Source organism: Apus apus, chromosome 5 (assembly GCF_020740795.1).
Source record: "Apus apus isolate bApuApu2 chromosome 5, bApuApu2.pri.cur, whole genome shotgun sequence".
NCBI classification, from domain to species: domain Eukaryota; kingdom Metazoa; phylum Chordata; class Aves; order Apodiformes; family Apodidae; genus Apus; species Apus apus.
Genome location: NC_067286.1, coordinates 13,486,702 through 13,505,386, shown reverse-complemented (window position 1 = coordinate 13,505,386; position 18,685 = coordinate 13,486,702). Strand labels below are relative to the sequence as shown.

The window sequence follows — 18,685 nt, the reverse complement described above, 5'->3', positions numbered from 1 at the left end:
ATACAAGAAGGGTTGTCCTTATTCACTCTAAACAACCTGACTCCTTGAAAGTGGTCAACTATCAGTATTTTTTTCAAGGGGTCTTGATTTGTCTAACTGTGTCATCTTAGTTCTGAACTGGCTAATGGCATTGGACAATTTTCTGCTGAAGGGCAGATCTAGCCAAACTGGGCTTATTTTCCATGCTTTCACCTCCTCCTGCCAACATTATTGTAATTTCAGGCTAATCAGGATCCCCTTACTCCCATCAGGTCATTCATGATACTATCCTCTTACTTGGTGAGTGAATTGGTCTCAATTCACTGTCTCCCTGCTGTCTCTCCCCCAGATATTTATTTTGGATTCAAGTAAATAATTTCTCTCTTTTCAACTGCCTCAAAATTTTTTTGGTTCTGGCATGATTTGCCAATGGGAAAGAATTTCAGAAACACTAAAAAGATGAAGTCTCATCAATTAATATAAATATATGAATTGTAAAGCAAATTGAGAGAGCTATATTGAAACAGTTTCTACAGAAAAGTTGTCTGAACAGAGGAAACAGAAATAGAAATCTATTAAGGACATAGCCTGCCTTGATTCCATGAGTGTATCATTGGTAGTGCCCTCTGTCTTAATGAAATTAATAGATTTATACCAGGAAGCTTGATCAGGAATGGTTTTCTGCCATTGGCTGTCATGCTGCAAATCCTATTAATCTAGAAATATTTTTTCTTACCTTTTTTAAAAAAAATTACTGTTAGTTTGAGCCACATATCCTAGTATTTACCTTGGTCTGTATCTACATGAATTAATGAAGTCTAATGTTAGGTATGTTGTCATAGGTGCTCTTTTAGAGTTAGACAAGATTGAGACCTGCTCAATAGCTGTTTAAAATTTGGTGCCCTGTAGATAGCATTAAGGAGAGGCTAACACACTCATGTTGGGAATGAATCCTCGTGTCTATTAAGATTTGTTTGAATAGGTTTCCATCACAACAGGTGCACAATTATTTTATGAGTAAAATATTATCAGCCTTCCAAATTAGCCAGGGCAAAATGCAAGTTGTCTGATTAAATAATCAAACTCAATACTTAAAATGCACTTGATTTCCACAGGAATTTTAAGATGCTAAGTCCCAGTCTATCAGTGAAACTGTGATTGTTTGCATCATGCAAGTAGCAGCTTGTAGAGTATCCTGGTTGGTATGTTTTACATAATTCATCCTACATTATACAAGAGAAAACCACTAAAAAAGCATATAATAATAGGTTCTACTTCTAGTCAAACAATTTTAATCTGCCAATGAAGGTATTACACTGTGCATTAAAACCAGAAAAAAGTGGGCCACTAATGGAAAATAGTTTGAAAGTGTTCTGTGTTCAATCAGGAGGCACACCACTTTAGAAATACAGAACACTGTGTTGTTTTTTAAATTGTTTAGTTTATGAAGGGGGAGGGGAAAAAAGGAAAATTCTCTGAGTCTGAAATGCAGCTTCCAGTGTGGGGGTCACATGTGTCACCAGTTACTGAGTAACTCACTAAGCACAGGGACTCAGGGACCCAAGAAATGGGTAAATTCTGCAACAGCATGTTCACCAGGAATGGAAAAGTTTGCAGTGCAGCTGTCAAACACAGAATATATACAGGTAACTCTTTGTTTTCATATATGAATCTGTTTGTCAATCAGGGAACACTATGAATCAGGAGATGTGATCTCAAACACAAAACCGTAAAGTCAGAGACAGCATCTGGAGGAGCTCCAAGCCACAAAAATTAGGGAAGAAGCACAGAGGGAACAAAAACTGTAAATGCTTGCATGGATTCTGCCTCTATATACATTGAATTTAAATAATTGTGTTGATACATCAGTAATAATAATTGCTGATAAAAATTATAGTCCTTATTTTGGGCAGCAATATGTTTTACTAAATGTGAAATTAAATGCAATTTGTATTAATTAGGGATAATATGAAAGTAAGTAAGTGGTTGACATTTCTGACATTTTAAAACATACTACTAAATGTGAAGATACATCTTTTGCAGTTGTTTTGACTTAGAAAGACTGTAGATTGATATATGCCCCTAATGTGTTCTGTTGAAATAAGATCACAGCTCTTACCCCTAAGGTAAGAAAATTATTTGTAGACAGGGTTCACCATACTTTGAAATTTGGTTATGGAATTTGATCAGTGATATAACTGCTTGCTTAACAGTTGAAGTTCTCTGTGGAAGCTGGAATACACTCTTACTACAGATATTAAAACAAAAGCTACTGTTAAATTTCAGGTGGTATTTACAGGATTTCAAAAGTCATTGTAGGGTACACAGGCATTTTATGTAGGTCTGTACAACTTCAGTTTTTCTAAATGTGGGAAAGCTTACAGACACTTCAAGTTGTGATTGGTAACATCAAGGGAATGTGAACAGAGTTTTAATAAGGAAGTTAAAGAAAATGAAAAAGGCATAACTGTTCTGTGGTTTGTTTTTCTCCAACATGGTGTGCTGTGTACAGTTCTGGTGCCCTCAGCACAAGAAAGATATAGACCTGTTGGAGAGGGTCCAGAGAAGGGCCACCAAGAGGATCAAAGGCCTGGAGCACCTCTGCTATGAAGACAGGCTGAGAGAGTTGGGGCTGTTCAGCCTGGAGAAGAGAAGGCTCCGAGGAGACCTTATAGCACCTTCCAGTACTTGAAAGGGGCCTACAGGAAAGCTGGGGAGGGGCTTTTCATCAGAGAGGGTAGTGATAGGACAAGGGGTAATGGTTTTGAACTGAGAGAGGGGAGATTCAGGTTAGACATTCGGAATAAATTCTTCACTGTAAGGGTGGTGATGAACTGTAACGGGTTGCCCAGGGAGGTTGTTGATGCCCCATGCCTGGAGGTTTTTAAGGACAGGTTAGATGAGGTTTTGTGCAACCTGATCTAGTGGTAGGGTTCCCTGCTCACAGCAGGGGGGTTGGAACTTGATGATCTTTAAGGTCCCTTCCAACCTTAATGATTCTATGATTCTGTAAAGAATCACAGAGTTCTTTTTAACTTGTAACTGAAATAACTTTTTTTCCTTTGCAGCTTTACTCTAGTGCCAGGATTCATTTGCCTTTGTATTGTTGAGGTTCTGCAACAGTTGCAGGATGACTGTGGGTTTTCTTTTAGTGGTTACAGTGAATACAAGATTCCTACTTCAAGATGTATTCCTAAATTAATTAACCCTTTACTCTATTTTGTTGTTTTCTTCACCTCCCAAATGTTTTATAGTGTAATTTTGGGTGTCTTGGACTTCAGGCATAGATGGGGGTGTCTGCTTCTTCTGAAATGTAATATTTTTTTTTCTAAAAAAAAGGAGTATTTTAGCCTGTCAGGTTATGGTCTGCCACTTTTCAAAGTAACAGCAATTGACAAAGGCACATTGGGTCTCTCTGCATACTGTCAGATAACATATCCCACCATCAGACAAATATGAGCGCTTGGTGCTAAGAACTGGCTGTGAGTGGGCCATGGTGAGAATTCTCCATCTGCTGACCTGGAAAAACCATAGTCAGTCTCCATACACAGCTAAAGTTTAGCTAACTTCATAGACAGGTAACTCCCTGTCATGATTTGACTCTTCCTATTCTCTTTTTTGTTTATTATGTTCCCAAACACAGAGAGAAACACCTTTCTGAATTACAGTTACAACTACAGAAGAGAGCTATCACATAACAGCAAATCACTTTTGGAAAATATAGGTGTTAATTCCATGTCAGCAGAACCTGCTATAAGAAATTTACATTCTGATAGCTGTACCTATGTAAAATGTTTGACTGCCTTAAACATAGAAATTAATACAAAATTCAAGTTTGGAAGTGAGGGAAAACTGCAGATTTATGTAATAAAAATGAATGCTTAACTTGTTTCAGTGGAATAGTCTTCATGAGAAAAGTGTTCCTTGCAGTAGACCCACTTGCAGCATGATCTGTAAAAGGAGAACACTCCTCTTCACTTACCAGAGTCAGATCCTATAGACCAGCTGGCATCACCAACGCCAGAGCTGTGACTGCAGCTATTGTCCAAAATAGTAACATTTATAGACTCACTTTCTGTGATGGTCCTTAAGAACCTCTGAGTGGTGTGTATTTTTTTTTTACTTGAACAAAACTAACATGCCATTTTCCACTGTAGTTCTGAAAGTTTGTTTTCTGTGGTTCAGGGCCTCAAGATACATGCTATTTGTTTAATGTTCTTGGCTGACAGCTAGAAGGTAGGAAATTGTTAGATGATATTGTGAGAATTAGGAAGTTAGTAAACTAAGTAATGCCTTTGCTATGCGTACCTATTCAGGCTTTTACAGTTGTGTTCTTTTTCATCAGTGTTAGTGATGTCAGAGCAGGCACAGAGTTGTGCAGTTGGTTAAGCAGCTGAGAAAGTCATTCCTCTTGAAGTATATACGCTGAATTAATGCCTCAAACAATACTGAGTACTTGAGTCAGTAGATGTTTTTTGTTGTTGTTGTTTTTTTTTTTTTCCAGAGGAAAATAAATGTGAATGAGTGTGTGTGTGTGTGTGTTGCTTTATAAATGCATTTTCCATATTGTCTTTACATGTTAGATTAGTATTTGTTCATCCTCTTCTGCAAGGTGGTTGTTTTATGTGGACTTTTGTCTGTATAAGTTGAATCCATGCTATGACTGAAAGCTTACAGCAAGCTGCTAAAGTCCCCTAAATTCAGAACATTTAAGGAACAGGAACAGAAAAATATAATCTTTGCTATGATATATCAAGCTAATAATGGAAGAGCTCCAAGGAGGAATTTGAAAATTTGTAGGTGACTACAGTTCTTGCTTCTTTGAAATCAGCAAAGTGCTACTGAGTTTTAGAAAGTGATATCTAAATAGAATAATAGAATCACAGAATATGCTGATGTATTCATGGTTATATGTTAGAAGTTAGCTTTAAGGGTGCAGTTGAAAACTTTTTATGTGCTAAGGTCATTACCTATGTAAAATTCAATGTGAGAAATTTAAGGTTTTGCCTGAAATGTGTAAACACCTTCACACAGGTCCATTAGCTGGTGTTGCACATCAGAAAAGTAAATTAATCTACTTTTACCTTAAGGAAAGATGGTTGGTTGACCCGTAGGTATGAATTCTCATACAGGAAATACAAATCTTAGTAAAAAATCACCAAATAGTGTATTGGAAGGGCTAAAGTTGCTACCGAAGAACTCAGAGAAAAAATAGAAATGGAATCTTTAATATACAGAGGAAAAAAACAGCCAAACATCCATTTTACTCCAGCAGCAATAATAAATGGAAACACAGGAAAAAGGAAGAAAAGGGAAAACATATACTTTAACATTATCCCAGCCTCTGACTATTTTCAGTGCCAGGGACATCCTAACCGTATTTCATTGGTTTGTTTTGTATCGGTCAAATAGATCTCTCTTCCCTTTACCAAATACTTGTTCTGTCTCCCCTTGAACCTATATGAAACTTGGAGCACATGGAACCTTTGAGGAAGATATTCCATGGTTGTAGTATCCACTGACCACCTCAGATTAAAACTGTTAGGATGATTTTATGTGAATCAGACACATCTATCTCATTTTTTAAGCTAGTGTAAGATGTCATCTGAGTCCATAGGTGTTAGATGCTTAATGTATTTTTAAAAAGATGGCCGTAGGTCTATCTGCAATAGTAAGAGTCCTAAAATCCCATAAAAAACATGGCCCAGAGGCACCTAAATCTAACACACCCCTTGGAAACATACCCAAGATCATTACAGATGCCAAAGTATTTAAATTTTGATGTATATTTAAAATTAATAAAGAAGAAATAAGCATAGAATATGTCGCTTAAGTGCAACATTATTTTGCAGTCACAATTATTATCACAGTTACACTGGTATAATTTCTGAGAAATGTCAGAAACGTTGCACAGAGTTGCAATAGGTATGTTGTTCTAGACATACTTAATTCTTTAACAGGACAATTAAAAGAAAGATGATCAACTTTCAAAACCAATTGACAGAAGTCTCAGTAGAAATCTGTTTTGTCTTCTTCTGCTTCTACTTCATTTGTGGTTTTAATTTTAGTGTCTTTTTATGAAGGAAAAATAATTATGACATTGTGGTTGCTGTAGAAATTAAGTAATGAAAATGCATCTTGGACAATGTTTCATTGTCTTACGGAGAGAGGAACAATTATGGCATCCTGGTTTCTTAAATTTATCCCAGGTCTGTGTAGAGAATATTGAATTAGAATGCTGTTATAATGGAATTCAAAACCCCTTGCATGTTCCCAGTACTTCAAGATTTATTCTGAATCATCAGAAATGTTGTGCTGAAGACTTTCAGTATTAAATTATATTGTCTTTTGAATAGACAGAGTTTGCTTTCATTCTGAGAGATCCTTTTTCAGTGGCAGAATACCTATATAAGCACAACAAAATAACATGATACCACTTTCTGGTTTGGGACTGTGAAGAATTTCATTACCATATATTCTGTAGCAAAGGGCTGTGTTAAATTTTTGGTTTGTGATCAACTAGGTATACAAATAAACTGAATTAAGAAAATTTCCAACTGTACTTATAGTCCCATCTAAGAAACATCTGGCTAAACATATTCATGCTTGTGGCTGGAGTATAATTATAGCAGACCACTCTTCTGTGGAACTTCAGCAAATGTAGGCCATGTCCTTTGTGCTCTGGTTAGTGTGATTTAGGAGGTTTTTCTGCAGTTAGAAATCTTAACTGATAATTTTGTAGCATATTTAATAGGAGCACAACAAGGTGGTCATAGAATTCTAATTTGTTCTGGAATGTGTCCTTAATTAATTATTTGTAAAGTAAACCTTGAGGGAACAACAAGCATAGTTTAGTTGTTTGGGTTTTTTCCTCATACCCATACAGAGAAGTCGTGGTCATTTCAAGAGACATTAAATAATCCGTATTTGAAGCATTAACATGCTCTGCCAAATTGGTTGTACGGCTTACTAGGTTGTGTGTAGCAGATAAGTAGAACTTCCAATTTAGGACTGTTTGATTATGAAAGAAATTTAAAATAGTATTCAGATTTACAAGCCTGAAGCTCCCAATTTTGACCACCTTATGCCATTATTAATAAAGATATCAATGGACCTGTTCAAAGCCCACTGAAATAACTGTAAACCCTTCAACTGACTTCTGTGGGCACATTCTAAATGCATAAAATGTTGTTGCTTTTCCATACATATCAAAGGCTTTTGACTAAATTGTCTCTTCTCAGATGCAGTAGGAAGTTTCTTCTTTACAGCCTCCATGATAGACAGGGTATGCTAATGTCCTTGTTTTGCAATAAACTTTACTTCTTCATTACTTATCACCAGAGGCAATAAAAATCTTCAGAGGCAAATATAACTTTTTCATTGATATACTTGTTTGTATTTGTAAGACATGAAAGATGAACATGTAATTAAGATCAAAATTAAAATTTATATTTAAAGTATATAAATCTTGCAGTACTAATACTCCTCATCTTTATATTTAGGCATTTCTGAGTGGTGTAGCTAATAACTACTAACTAAAAACTCATGGAAGTAACTTATTTAACAAGATGTAAAAAGTAACTCTGAGACATCATAAGTCAGAGTACATTTCACAGGGGCCCATATCCTCTCCTGTGTATATTGTGCATTCTGGATGCAGTAAAAAAATGCATTTCACAGAATCACAGAATCTTAGGGGTTGGAAGGGACCTCGAAAGATCATTTGTGTTACAATTTCTAGTACAAGAAGAGAGGCAAGATTCCTAGAGTGTTTTGGAGTGGGATCCTCAGTGTTAGCTTTAAGGCAAATGAACTCCAGTTAGTGGATCGTAACATGTAAATTGATTAGCCTTTTTGTAAGAAAGCTGCAGTGGCACCTATGGAAATTATCTCTTCCCTTCATGCAGCCATAGAGAAAAGCACTAATTCCTGTCCTTGTTCTCATAGACCTTCCTAGTACACAGATGCTCAGGTTCAATATAAGGCACTGCATCACAGAATCACAGAATTTTTTTAGTTGGAAGGGACCTTAAAGATCATTGAGTTCCAACTCCCTTGCATGTGCAGGGACACCTTCCATTAGAACAGGCTGCTCAGAGCCCCATCCAGCCTGACCTTGAACACCTCCAGGGATGGAGCCCCCCACAACATCTCTGAGCAGCCTGTTCCAGTGTCTCACCACCCGTTTACACTGAAGAATTTACGCCTGATCTCTAACCTAAATCTCTTGTCTTTCAGCTTAAAACCATTACCCCTTGTCCTCTCACTGCAAGCCCCTTTAAAAAGACCCTCCCCAGCTTTCCTGTTCGCCCCCTTCAGGTACTGGAAGTCACTATGAGGTCCCCCCAGAGCCTTCTCTTTTTCAGACTGAACAACCCCAACTCCCTCAGCCTGTCCTCATAAGAGAGGTGCTGCAGCCCTCGGATCATTTTCGTGGCCCTTCTCTGGACATGTTCCAACAGGTCCACATCTTTCTTGTGCTTGGGGCACCAGTGCTGGACGCAGTATTCTAGGTGAGGTCTCATATCTTGGGTTACCTCAGCCCAGGTGCAGAACTCTGCACTTGGCCTTGTTGAACCTCATGAGCTTCATCTGGGCCCACTTCTCCAGCTTGTCCAAGTCCCTTTGGCATATCAGCTGCACCACCCAGCTTGATATCGTTGGTAAACTTGCTGAGGGTGCTCTCAATGCCACTGTCAATACAATTAATTGAAGATATTAAACAACACTGATCCCAGGATGGACCCCTGAGGCACACCACTTGTCACTGTTTTCCATCTGGACTTAGAGCTGTTGACCCCTACCCTCTGTACATGACCATCTAGCCAGTTCCTTATCCACTGAACAGTCCACCCATCAAATCCATATCTCTTCAATTTCGTGAGAAAGATGTTGTGGGGGACCGTGTCAAAGGCCTTGCAGAAGTCCAAACAGATAACATCCGCTGCTTTTCCCTGGTCGACTGATGTAGTCACTTCGTTATAGTAAGCCACTAGGTTGGTGAGGCAGGATTTGCCCCTGGTAAAGCCATCCTCCTTAAAACTAGATTATCCCTACAGGAAGATACAGTGATGACATGCTGGTTTTTTTCCACCTGATTTGCACATGTCCAACTGTGGGAATACACATGAAAGCTGTACAGACTTCAGATGTCACCTTTTCTTACCATCAGCCCATGTATGTGTTTATAGACACTACAGTGTAAAGTATTCCTCACTATTTAAAGAGAAGAATAATGTTATTTCTGCAAATACAGTGAAAAAAAGCAGGGGGAAAAAAATTTAAAACCTCCTTTTCTGTAGCTTGCTATTTAAATGGAAAACTTAAAACTTATCATTCTTTTTCATCTTTCATTATTAGTCCGTATTTTAGACAACGTGAGAAGACAAAAAAAAAATCATCAAGCAAAAGCTTCTTTTACATCATTAACTCTTTTTATGAAAGACAAATAAGAGCTAAAGAATTCGCAAGTAACTATGAGTCCCATTATATAGGGAAATAGATGTAATTTACTTCATGTGAGCTATATTCACCATAAGAGGTATTAAACTAACTTCCTCTAAACCCAGCTTTCTTCCAGTAATGTTTTTGCATGTACATATACAATTCTTTTTCCAGAATAAGATGAGATAGAACAGATATTCAGTTCATCCTTTTGATCAAAGATAAAAGTTTTAATTGGAGACTTCTTCCTTCCAAACAAGTGGGGTTTTGCACTTGCATCGCAACAGGATGAAATACTAGTTTAAATAATGAAAAATTGTATCATGTTTACATATTAAAGAAATAAGATTCATTTTGAAGAGTATCTTGGTACTCAGAAATCACTTGTTAAAGTTGAAATTGAATGTGGAAACAAAATGATTTTTATCCAGCTGTATGCTGTTACAAAAGAACAGTCCATTTCAAAATCAGTCCTGAGTTCTCCATTTATATTCTTTTCTTCAGTAGACTCCTAATTTTTTTGTGTTGGTTGTTAAGATCCTACTTATTCCGGACTGACATGAGTTGTGACTCTCACCATTGTAATTCCAAAGAAGACACTACCTATGATTGAATATAAACAAAACACAGTATCATTTCACATCTAAAAGAGGAAGTTACAGAAAAGTAGCCTACCTACACCTTTTACTGCAATGTTTTATATGAATACTAGACATGGATTGGCATTTCTATGTCAGCTCATCCATTTCTCCATGTCAAGACATGGGTGTGAATATTAATCTAGAAATAAAATACTTTTCTTCTTCTCTGGAAATGAAGGGTGGGGGTTTTCCATTGATTTAAAACATCTAAAACATTACTTAACTAAATTAAGATATAGTGACAGTACTAGTGCAGCAAAATTCTATACAGTAAATTTTATGAGTCAGAAGAGAAAAAAAAAAACACAACAAAAGGAAAGAATGATCCAGAAAGCAAAATAATGTTTAGGGCAAAATGCTATTGTGTTGGAATTCCACTGAAGCTGTTGTGAAAGGGGGGGCATTATTTTTCTGTTTAAGCACCTCATTCTCAGTTTCATATCTATAGTTTCAGATTAAGCTAGAAGTTGTTAATGCAGAAAATTATGACTTTAATAAGAAATTTCATTTAAATTTCTAATTTTATGTGCCGTTTTGGGTGTCAAATGATGCTGCCAGGACAAAGCAGTCTCAGACCTAAAACCAGCATGGTGCTATAGGATATATATATAAGCACTTCTTTACTAATATTTATGCATACCTAATACAGGGAGATTTGTAGAAACGGAGAGGTAGAACATAATTAAAAACAATGTTATTTCATAATGTTCAGTGATGAGGTTTCTTTGACATCTATTTGATGTGTCTGCTATTGGTCCTCTGACTATTACAAAATCCAGCTGAAGCTGATGAGAGAATCCATGTGTTTGGTGTCAGGTTCAGAGAGAAAATAATAGGAAAGGTGAAAAACTGGCTTCACTTATTATTTATGGGAACACGGGGATCAGTTCTCACACCATTGGAAATAAAGAATATTTCTACTGAAGTTTCTGTTTCTACATGTATGTATAAATAATGTGAAGGGAGAATCAGGCCTGCTGGGTTGTTAATTTCAGTGTACTGAAGAAGCTATGAGCATTTTTTCAAGCTCTTTTTTCAGGCAATAACCAACGAGACAAGAGGGCATGGCCAGAAGCTGCTCCAGGGGAGGGTTAGGTTGGATATTAGGAAGCACTTCCTCATGGAAAGGGTGATTAGACATTGGAATGGACTGCCCAGAGAAGTGGTGGAGGCACCGTCCCTGCAGGTGTTCAAGGAAAGGCTGGATGTGGCACTTAGTGCCATGGTCCAGCTGATGTGGTGGTGTTGGTCATAGGCTGGACTTGATGATCTTAAAGGTCTTTTCCAGCCTTGGTAATTCTGTGATTCTTGGTAATTCTGTGAACATCATTGTTTATTTGGAACTTGATTTTTCTGATTTTTTCCAGCTCTCTCACGTCCTGAATGAGTGCCCTAAATGGATGGGCCATCTTTCCTCTTTATTTGTAATTTTTTTTTACTTTAAAAGCCTTGGAATTGAGCATTAGAGTCAATAATAATATTAATAATACATATTTTTCTCTCTGTATGGCACTATCATGATAATTTTATTTTGGTATGCTATGCCCTGGGCTGTTTTCTTATAGTTAGCATAAAACTATTCATTTTTCTTTTCTCTTTACATCATATTTTAGTGTTTCTATCCCTGTACAGATTACTCACAGCCTGTGGCTTCTGCCATATCTTTATATTTTAATTCAGCAAGAACAGGTTGGTTGTGAGTTTTCAGCTGCAATATACAATACATATTTCTCTGTTTATATCCTGTATTTTTCTCACAGAGGCTTAACATCTCGTATGGAGTATATATGAAGCTTTTATAAACCCACTGGAAGCACTAAATCATTCATAACCAAATCTCCACTTGCTGCTGAAAAACCCTAGGAATAATTAATTTTAAAAATTGTAATTTTTTTTTCTTCCCCATGCACATGAATTAACACTTAATATGTACTTGAGTTAACACTTAGTATGTAATTCTAGTATAATTTTAGAATGTAAGGTGACAAGTTCTTCTGGAATTAGAGATAATTCTAAGAAAATTACTAAAGTTGGGGGTTTTTTCCCCTCTTTTTATTTTTTTTAATAGGAAACAATATTGAAGTAGAATTGTATATAGGAGATAGTAACAGAACCTTTAAACACAGTTAAAGTCCTCCAAGGCTTATGTCAGACAGAGACATTCTTTTTGTGTGTGTTGAAGAAAGTAAGGAGTCCATAAGGTTTTTTGGAATTCTGCTTTTTGCTGAGTGTTGTTTGGAGGAGGGGGAGGCTGGAGCTCTGGCTATCATCACATTCCTTCCTACATTCCTGACATGGATTACATTTTAGGACTCAACTGTGGATTCACCACATCTTTAAACATGGGGCAATGTGTCACTGGGCTGCTCCATGAGGTGACCAGGCACTACTCAATCCGATCCTTTCCCTAGCAGATTATTTTGGAGCTGTTTGGTAGTAACTTGTGAACTGTTTCTGTTGATCCAATCACTTCCAATCCAATTTCTTTTGAACGTATTGCTTTGTTTTGTTTAGAACTGTTGTGAAAAACAGACAAGGAAGAAAGCCTCTGAATATAAGATATTCCTCAAGAAACACTTGAGGATTGCTAAGAAACAGTGTGAGAACAAAAAGAGCAGCATACACATGAAATAAAAAAAGTTAAAAGCCACAAAAGAAACATTGTCTCAGAAGATGTGTTTATTTGCAGGAGAAAAGCTAACATTTAAACATTTTCTAACAAAAGCTAAAGCAGATAAGCCTGCCTCAGTTGCCATCACAGGATGGCAAATCTTTAGGGGAAATGTTCATCTGCATTACTATAAACATTGCTGTGACTTATTTGTTCTTAATGCAGAATGAACTGTTACGTGCTTTGTGAAGTCTGAAGAAAAGATAAAACCTTCAAATTCTTTTGAGAAGGGAAAAAACAACTGGGTATGACACTTTAAATGATTGAATAGGGTACAGACAAACCTGAACACTCAGTGGTGCCATGATAAAGTGAGGGACCTATGAGGTCACTTAGGCCCAGGGACTCCTGTCTCTGTCCCAGACCTGTGTCAGGGAGAGATCTGGACAGGGATCAGTCTTCTACACAGGTACAGTTTCCCCCAGTTACACAAGATGTAAGTGCAGACTGGATGTAAGCTTTGGTGTGGTCCAAACTAAGTGGCGTGGAGGTGGAGGAGCCGAACGGTTGCTGTGAGACATGCTGGCAGGGTCAGAGACATTTATTACAGGGTCAGAGAGGTGGCTGTGGTGACAGGGTTGCAGTTAGCCCTGCAGGCCTGGGGCCCTGCCCTCTACCTCACCTGTCTGTGAGCATACTGACATGGGAAAATGAAGGGCCATCATGAACTCACTGAGTTAATATCATTTCACTCTGCTACCTGCAATTTTAGGGCTAGTCTAGGACAGTCTGGCCTGGGATAAGTTTAGGATTGTAACAAAACTCTCCTGTTCTGTGAATCATGTTAGTTTCAAATCAGTCCCACTTAAGAAATGTCTTAAACATCTGAGGTTTGGTATATGTGAAACTAGGACGAATTCTGCAGATTGTCAATCAAGCATTTCCATCCTTCACATAAGCATAGCTTACTTAAGCCATCTTTTGTTTTTCTAAACATGGCAGATTTTGCTCTGCAGAATATTTTCATTTGTTCCTAACATTAACTCCCACTACTGTTTATGGACACAGGGTAATATTTTTTTCCTTGCTTAAAGCTTAAAACACGGAATAATTTTGAGACATAACAGAGCAGGGGAATCTCACACCTTCACAAGAGAAGCTGCCTGGTGTGGTTTGTATGCTGGACATGTTTGCTGTGCTGCCTTCTGCACTGGGATGTTACAAAGCACAATGGAAGCATTTATAAAACTTTTTATTGAGTAAGGTCTGGACAGTAGCATATGGGAACATCAACAATTGCTAACTGATCAGGAAATAAAGAAATTCCAGTATTCTAGTGTTGTAAAAAGAAGGGGAGAAAAAAAGTCATTCAGAACTTAGTCATATTGGTTCCGCTGTTGTAACCAAAGACTGATAAGATAATAGAGGTCTTTGTGGCTGTTTTCTACTGAAATGCTTTATCTTTATGATGCACTTGGGGCCCTTTAGAGTGGAAAGCTTTTTAAACTGCTGTTGGAGTTAGAACTCAAATTAGATGCTGTTGCAATGGCAAGGGGGCTCCTTAGTCAGGCAGCCCTCACAAAGTGACTTTTATCTCCAAAGCCCTTCCATTAGATTGTTACTTTCTTCTGTTTTCCCTGTTTATTTTTGTTGACTTTTGCTGCCCTGTTTTGTGGCATTTAAAAGGTGACCCAATCAAAAAAGGGTAAATGCTAAACGCTGGACAGAGCCTGTGAAGAAGAGACATCACAGCCTATCTGATGTGTGCTGCAGACTGCTGTGTTAGACAGAATGGTTTAACCAGGTTACCTCTGGGCAGCTAAGATCAAATACACTTTCTTTTATGTCTAGCATTGTGTTTTTGCTTTCTTTTCAAACAATGTCTGTTTAAAAACAAAACCAAAACAAAAAAACTGAGCAATTGATTCATAAAGGCTTTCCCCCCCCTTATATACTGATGATACTTTGATGATACTTTGGAACTGCAGTTATGTGATTTAAAGCCCTTAGTTTCTGGCAAAGTCCACACTTCTTTCTTATATTACTGTCTCTTGATTTCATAAAAGTCACACTATGTGTTTATTCTAAAAACATAACAGGAGTAATAATTTGTGATTTAATGATTTTTATTTCTTGTAAGTATATGGGGCAACAGTTAGTTTAGATGCAGTGCATAAACAAGGATGATATTTGTCATGTCTTACCACTAATCACAGAATTCAAGAGAACCAATAATACTTTGCAGCTGTGTAGAGACTCCATGCAAAGATCTCAAAGCACTTCAGAAGCATTAACTAGCCCGGCATAAAACACTCTGATTGGTAGTGTTTTATTTTCTGTGCGAGTTGGGAAACCAAGGCAAGCACATTCAAGAACCCACAGTAATTTGGTGTCACGAACTAAGAATCCTATTTCAGCAAGCTTTGCATCACACCTATACATTTTTGTCTTATTTATGATTCCAGTATTTTTTCTTCTATTCAATTGATTTTATCTTGTGGTTTGTTTTTTTTTTCTGCGTGTCAAAGAGATTAGTTTAAATTATACTATGTAAGTCTAGAAGTCTATTTTTTAGTTATTCCAACTTATTTTTTCCCTTGCCAGCAGTTATTACTCTGCCTCTATCTCATGACAACTTGCCACAAGGATTGTTCCAAATTTGTGTAACAGAAATCATGTAATATTTTGATCAGTTTTAAAAGGTAGATTTTTGCCACAAGCAGAATTCTTTCCGAATGTAATTTTAGAACACAAGTTGAACCCTTCTCTCTTTTTTAGCAGATTTATAGCTACTTTTTATTTTCTCTCTCCTGGTTAGATTGACCTATGACCAGAATTTCTCAAAAGTTCTCTTTGATGCCTTAGTTCTGTTCAATCTGACCATTTTATCTCAGCTTGTGCTCATATCCATACAAAAATAAATGGTAAAACAAAAAGCACAGATGGAAAAATTGAAATGTTGCTACAACCAAATTATTTTTCAGATTATGATTATAGTCATAAAGGCAAGACTACATAACCAAAGGACAAATAAGAACTATTTTTCTGAAATTTTGATAAGACTAACTGTATTTTCATTTTTAAAAGAAGTCCTTAAAAACTATCTACCTCCCAGCAACACTCAAAATTTTAAACACTGCTGGTAAAGGGAGTCAATGGATCAAATTCAGTATATCTGAAGTCACTGAAATAAAGGCCTCTAAGAAAAATGTGTCAATTTTAAAGGTCTTTCCTAACTGAAGACCATTTTGTGATAGAGCCAAAGGTTAATAAAATCAGTAGTGAATGTAGCAATTTTACAGATAAGCTATTCACAACAAGTGTAGTTACTTGAATAAAAAGCTAATTCAGTTCTAAAATGCCACATGCAGTAGCAGTGAATAGCTGCTTTTAGGTGCTTTCTGGAGAAGGATAAAATACAGAATCACAGCACTCTTCTTTTTCAGCATCCCTGGCTGCCTGTAAATTGCTGTGAATGGGACTGTAGGCTGACAGGCTCTATTAAGACAAACTGCCTTTCTCATCGGAGAGATAAAATAAATCAGGTGTTTAGTCAAATTAAAATACTTCAGATGGAGCAGGCCCTGGGGAGCACTGATCCACCTGACAAATCTGAGAGAAACTCAAGACAGATGTGTTTTGGGGATAAGGAAGACCCCGTGGAAAAAAAATCTACAGCTGTCTTTGGAGTAAGAGAATAGGGTTGGACAGAGAGCGAGCTGTGATATATAATATTTTATGGAAGCTGGCATATTTACTGTATATTTTTCACTAAGCTTTTTGTTTTATCTGTTTTCATGGCAAATACATTTTACAAAGAGCTATATTTTTATTTTATTTATAGATATTTTTAGGCAGCAACAGAAGTTTATTTACTGGTAATGAGTTTAGGAATCTCATTGCTTGCTGCAGTAAGTGGATGCAAAACAGATGATGATGGCACACAGCTACTGATGACCTCTCTTGGCCGAGCCAGATCAGCTCAATCTGGTCTGCATTCTAAGAAAGTTGTTTTTTATTGGTATTTAAACTGTAAAAGAATGGTTGGGATTTTCCACTCCAAAATTAAATTATACCTCCCCCTCACACTGTTCATACCACATTCTGCATCTTATGCATTTTCTTGTCTTGAGCAGTGTTTGGTTAGGTGTCCTGCAGCTTCATGGAGGTCTCGTTATTTTCCAGGAGCACTGTGAACATTTTGTGGTCATCAGTTCTATTCTGTTGTTGGATTATGTAGCACAAATGTATGTACAAATTAAAGAGTGGAGTACTTTAAATGGGCTCATACATTTTGGATGTTTTTATCTGGGGGGAAAAAGGAAAGAAAAACAATTACTATGTATTCCTGCATAAGAACAGTTACTTCTGCCTGCTATGGCATAAAATTCAGAAAGAGAAAAAGAAATGACCTTATACATTTGCTGTAACTGTATCAAATGGCTCTAGCTAATCATAAAAACAATCACATTTTGTAGCCTTAGCAGGCAGTCTTTGTGGTAGCTTTCTGCTCATATTATGAAGCAAATACAAAGTATGCAGAATAATATGGAAATGGAACATGAGAAGACTATCTGCTTTGGGTTTGTAAAATATTTCATGACTGGAAGATCAGGGCCCTACATTGCAATGCCAAAGCTGCTTGATAGATGTGAAAGTTTCAGTCTGTGGTTTCCCAGGTGGCAGTGCAGGTTGCTTCCCATTAGCTTTCTAAAATAGGTGGAGTGATTGATCTCTTCTAGTCACGATGGGCAAGAGAGGTTTTCTTTGGCAGAACAGTCTTAGCCATGAAAATTATTTTCAGTATAAAATAACAAAAGCACCTAAGTAACCTTTAATCCATGGTGCAAATCTTCAACACTGAATAATACATTTTAAGAGGGTTAAGGTAAGTCTACACTGAAGTTGCAGAGCTCAGTACAAGCTAATGGATCCTGGCAAGCCACTGCCTTCAGTGTAGGCATTTTCCTGGCCACATACCTGCCTAAGCTTGCTTTAAAATTTTATTATTTATTTATTAAAAATTTGGAATCAGCTTTTTGCACTGAACTCTTTAATCACTTCGGTCATGCATATCATGCTAGGGTTTTGCAAAGAGTTGGTCTGAATACTGGAGTGTCCTTCAGCTTTAACTTCATGCATCCATCGTACTACTTGTGACTAAGAAAATTGCTGGTGCTTTCTAAAACTTCTACTACAACAGAAATTATTAATTTTTTCTTCATTCGGAGGGCTGTGTCACATGTATATTAAATTAAGATTTGGCATTACAGGGTACTGAAACATCAGTTTGTGGCAGACTCTTTTAAAATTAAGATAGTTAATAGTGGCTAAGAAATTGAATATTTTCAGTACTTTATGTCGTTAAGTGCAATTAAGAAGTGTACAGAAAAACAAATACCCTTTGTTTCTGGGAGCCTTTATTGGTTTGTTTAGAGTGAATGAGTTAAGCCATGCAGTTTCTTTTTCCACAGAAAGAAATTATAATAGACAGAGGTTTTCTTGTATGCTGCTTTTGAAAATACAGTTCTGTTTAAGAATATTATTGGTCCCATCACACCACGATGTAAGTAGTAGAGCATCTTAGGCTTCTGACATGCTTGGCAGGAGTCTGCTTTGTCTTCCTTCTCCTTACGAAACCTGTCAACCTCTTTCTTCTCTTCCCTAGAAGGTATCCATCTTACTACTGGGAAGAAGGTGGAGTCAGAATTTTGGTGACAGTTCTTCCATTCCCTCCCAGATCCTGTTCCTCACACACCTTCTTTTTCACAGTCCTCTATTGTGAGCGGAGGAAAGGAAGGATGCAAATACTCTTCTTTTTTTGTGCTGATTTTTGTGTTACAGACCAGACTAGTTCTTGGTTTAGTTTACTTTTCTAACTGTCAGTTCTCCTATACAACAAAAGATTGCTTCCTTTATTCCCCTTTCAGCTGTAAACCTCTTCAGATGCTCTACCAATGTTCCTGAACTGCTCCCTTACAGTAATTATGTTACCTTTTATACAGCTGTG

At 37.1% G+C, this 18,685-nt stretch overlaps 1 protein-coding gene across 12 annotated transcripts in view; it reads left to right on the top strand.

Annotated features, from left to right (window-relative positions):
• The window catches only part of SOX6 (SRY-box transcription factor 6), a 370,949-nt gene that overhangs the window by 202,719 nt on the left and 149,545 nt on the right, over window positions 1-18,685 (top strand). The window lies entirely within an intron of this gene.